A 4,916-nucleotide genomic window follows, 5' to 3' on the forward strand; every position below is an offset into this window, starting at 1 on the left:
TTTTTTCTCTTTGAAAGACGTAACTCTGAGCTGTCTCAGGACAGCACAATTTCAGACGTCTATACTCCTGTGCATCTGTTGGTCTGCCGAGGTGACAATAAAGACTCCTATAATTTGGCTTATTAATTGTAGCATCTTTTGTTTTGTTACTGATTGGGTTACAACACTCAGAGCTCAGCCTCCTAAGTCGCTACGATTACAGGTGGGAGCCACTGCCTTTCTGTTCACATCAAATAAGCATGCAACTGTTTCAAGTCAAGTACACTGAAGGGAGAGATTGGGAGAAGAAATCTGGGGTTTGCAGGGTTGCTATCAGATGAATGATTCTAAATTACAGAGCGGAGACTGATTTATATGTAATCAATTTGGATTTGGTTTCCCATCTTTAAGTGTAAGAACCAGCCAGGCAGTTCATGTCTCTGCAACCAACTGAATTCAGTTCTGAGTCTCAATTTTCAAGTTGCCAAGTGTTGGGGTCTCCCTTTCCTTGTCTCAAGAGGTAACGCTGATCAAAACGTATTGTATTTACTTATTAAATGGAAGCTCCTTTGCATAACTACCTAAAGATTATTCTTTAAAAAGAAAATTTTTTAAAAAGAGGAAAAAACTTTAACAATGTGGCTTAAGTAGTTAATGTAACAAAAAAGGAAAAATTTAAAAGCCATAAAAGCTGGCCAAAGCAGAAACTTGTAACAGGATGTAAATAATACAAGGAGATAGGACTTAATTAAAATAGCTTTTTATTTCAAAGGTTATGCAAAGTTGTATGAGAGAAAGAAACCAAATTTTGACCAAAGATGGTAACTCTTTTTTTTTGTCCTAGGACTTGAACTCAGGGCCTGGGCATTGTCCCTTCCTCAAGATTAGCATTCTAGTACTTTGAACCACAGGTCAATTCCTCATTTGGGGGTGGGTAATTGTACATAAAAGTCTCACAGACTTTCCTGCCAGGGCTGGTCTCAACCCTTGATCTTCAGATCTCAGCCTCCTGAATAGCCAGGATTACAGATATGAGGTACCAGAATATAGCTTGAAGACTGTACTTCATATACCCCCTTCCCCCAGTTATGTATTAAAAGCTACTGATCCTGTCTATATTTCTGAAGAAGGGCTGAAGTGCTGTCTTCCCCCCTGTCTACAAGGTAATAAATTTCCTTTCTCTCATCTTCACTGTGTGTCTTTATTTGGTTTATAAGGACAAGAGGCTGCAGCTGGTTTGTGGAATAGCTGGAAATTGGACCTAGGGTCTCCTATGCAGTAGTACACCAATTCCTTCTACCAATTCCTTCTACCATCAGGCTGTAACTTGAATGATATACCTGAGGGACAACCACATATGTCAAATGTCAGGTTTCTGAATGGAAGATTATTTTGAATTTTCTTTTGCAGGTTTTGTTTGTGGAGATGGCTGTAGTGGCATGCATGACCAGTTAAATTTCCTAGAGGACAAATGGGTAAGAGTGAATGGGGGAGGGGAGACAAGGAAGAGATGGAGGTCACTGGATTCAATTATATGGGAATAGTTTGCAAGATACAGAGAAGCCACATCTTGAGAGGTCAAATTGGGAATCTTTTTTTTTTCTTTTGGTCAGTTGTGGGGCTTGAACTCTGGACCTGAGCACTGTCCCTCAGCTCTTCAACTTAAGATGAGTGCTCTACCACTTGAGCCACAGTGACAGGGTCACGGAATTTCCTGCCTGGGCTAGCTTTGAACTGTGATCTTCAGATCTCAGCCTCCTTAGTAGCTAAGATTATAGGTGTGAGCCATCAGCGCTTGGCTGGGAGTCTTTAGTAAAATATCGGTGACTACAGGTAGACTCCTGTCCCAAAGACCTGCAGCCCAGAACAGAGCTTGCACAAAGCTTTTAAAGGCAAAAACCATGTTGTGGGTGGGGACAAAGCTCACCACAAGCTAACCATATAGGATAACAATCAGGGGTGAGCATTCTCTATAGCAAAACTTTCCTGGGGCTAAACAGGATGACATGTATGTAACCCAAAAAGTGGCCTGTCTCACTTCAAGGCTTTTCAAGAAGGTTCCCCTAACGAGTTCTCTTTTGGTTGTTGTTGTTGTTGTTGTTGTCAGTCATGGGTGCTGTCCCTTGAGCTTTTTTGCTCAAGGGTAGCACTCTACCTCTTTTGGGTTTTTTTGGTCGGGTCATGCGGCCTGAACTCTGGGCCTGGGCGCTGTCCCTCAGCTCTTCAGCTCAAGGATAGCACTCTACCACTTGAGCCACAATACCACTTCTGGCTTTTTTTTCTTTTAGCTTATATGGTGCTGAGGAATCGAACCCAGGGCCTCATGCATGCAAGGCAAGTGCTCTACCACTGAGCCACCTTCCCAGCCCCCACTCTACCTTTTTGATTCAGTTTTTCTGATTGTTAATTCGAGATGATATAAATCTCACAGACTTTCCTGTCCAGTCTGGTTTTGAACCACAGTTCCCAGATCTCAGCCTCTTGAGTAGCTACATTTGCAGGTGTGAGTCACCAGTGCCCAGCTTGTATCTAACTCTTGAGTGTTTTTTGTCATCTGCTTGTCACTGTATGCTCAAATCAGCCATCAAAATTGAGAACAATAGCATTAGGTGTGCTCAGAAAAAGAGCCTGTTCTCCTGTGAGTGATTTCATGACTTTCCCCAGGGGTGGCCAGACCTGTACTCAGTCCACAGAGACACCATGGCCTTCTTCTGATGGACTCTAAAGCTTGAAGAGGGAGCCCCATCACCGGCTGCACTTTGTGGACATTATTGCCCATGTGTCCAGAGTCACATAGGATACCCTGCTCCCTGGGAAAGAAAGGGAGGGAAACTCCAACACTTGGCAACTAGAAAATTGAGACTCAGAACTGCACTTAGTTGGATATAGAGCAATGAACGGCTTGGCTATTTCTTACACTTAAAGATGGGGAACCAAATCCATATTGATTACACACAAACTAGTCTCTACTCTGTAGTTCAGAATCATTCATCGGATAGCCACACTGCAAGCTCCAAGATTTCTTCTCCCAATTCTCTCTTCAGAGGCCTTGATTGGAAACAGTTCCATGCATATTTGATGTGAACAGAAAGGCAGTGGCTCCCACCTGTAATCCTAGCTACTCAGGAGGCTGAGGTCTAAGTATACTGGTTTGAAGCCAGCCCAGATAGAAAAATCTATGGGATTCTTATCTCCAACTAATGAGCAAAAAGCTAAAAGTAGAGTTTACTCAAGTGGTAAAATGCTAGCCTTGGGGAAAAAAAAACTAAAGGACAGCCAGACCATGGAGTTCAGTCTCTGTACTGGAATAAAAAGAAAAGGAAGGAAGGACAGGGAGGAAGGAAGGAAGTAAAGAAGAGGGAGGAAGTAAAGATGAGGGAGGAAGGAAGAAGGAAAAAGAAAAAGGGTAGGAGGAAAGAAGAGGGGGTTAGAGGGAGAGAAGAAGGGAAGGAAACCTAGTCTCATATGTATCACTATGGTTCTATCTCTAGCCAAGTAATTGCTTCGTTCAGAGACCTGGAGGAAGTTAATACTCTTTAAAGGTCCTGGGAATGTAAATGCTTACACCTTTACAAATGCAATTCCATTCTGCTGAAGAGAAAGGGTCTGTGCAGGAGCTCTGAGTGTAGATGGAATGGATGCAGTCCTTCTCTGCAAACATCATTTCTACTTTGAGGTTCACTGGAGACCTCAGTAGTTACAGCCATTTAAAGTGAGTTGGCAAAGAGAGAAATCCAATAATACAACTGGCATGAGAAAGTAATCTACATGTTAATACTTTCACATCCCAGACTCCTCTGGGCCCAGGGTTTGAAAGAACTGTAGCCGACTGCAATGTTAGCAGAGGGAATTGCTAGTCAAGGGCACCCTGAGAAGAGATGAAGATCTCGTTCCTGATAGGATAGAATTCAATTAGAAACTGGTCACACCCCACCCAAGTTTTTCAAAGCAAACCAGCCTATGGACTTTCCTTGATACCTATGCCCAACGTCCAACAGAGACAGACATGTGGCATTTTCTGTTTCTTTTTGGAGTCCCAGGTTGGGAAAAGCATGTACTCAGATAGGACAATGGGAGAACTGAGCATCTACATCAGGATACCACTAAAAAAAATGTATACCAAAAACTAATGGACAACAAATCAAAAGAGCTGTTTTACTAGTACTCTGCTGCTGCTGCTGCTGTTCTGTTCTGTTCTGTTGCTCTAGCTACTGAGCCAGTATGGTGGAGTGGGGATTTTGCTGATTGGCTGTCTCCCTTTTCATGGACCATGTTGATGGGTTGTCTCTCTTACAGACCATGGTTGGAAAGTTGCATACATGGGGAATATCTTGGGAGCATCTTCCACTTAGTCCATTTCTTGCTCTTGGTGCACCTGGTCATTTTCTCCTGGCTATTGTGATTTCTCTGTCCACCACGTTTCCTTAAATGGGGTCTGCACACTGGCTTCCATCTGACAGCTATAGAAACACATGTTTCTCAATTGGGAATGTTTTCCTAAGTCTACCTGTCCATCAATGGGAACCAGTGAACCTGGTTAGCTCTGAAAGTGAGTCGAAGGAATCTGTACTCAAATACTCATGGCAATGAGAGGAGTTGTTACCATTTGGGAGTGAATTTCATACATGCAATTGCAAAACCCTGTTTTCCCTAACTTCAAGAAACATGTTTAAGCATGATTGCAAATGAGAAACAGTTGTAGTGAAAATCAAATTCAAGAACATATGTTGCTTTTTTTTAATCAAATGTTATTTTATTTAAAGATATAAGTAAAGCAGGTGTTAGTACAATGTCAAGGACACTGAAGACACAGTAGTTTAAAAAGATCCCTTATGAACCCCACACTATGGTGAAAAGATGGATATTAATCAAATTGTACTAATGAAAGTGCACTGAGGGTTCTTCAAAAAATAACCATCTCATTCCTGTCATCCTAG

The sequence above is a fragment of the Dipodomys merriami genome, unplaced genomic scaffold (assembly GCF_024711535.1).
Source record: "Dipodomys merriami isolate MVZ:Mamm:240054 unplaced genomic scaffold, mDipMer1.0.p SCAF_1306, whole genome shotgun sequence".
Taxonomy (NCBI): Eukaryota; Metazoa; Chordata; class Mammalia; order Rodentia; family Heteromyidae; genus Dipodomys; species Dipodomys merriami.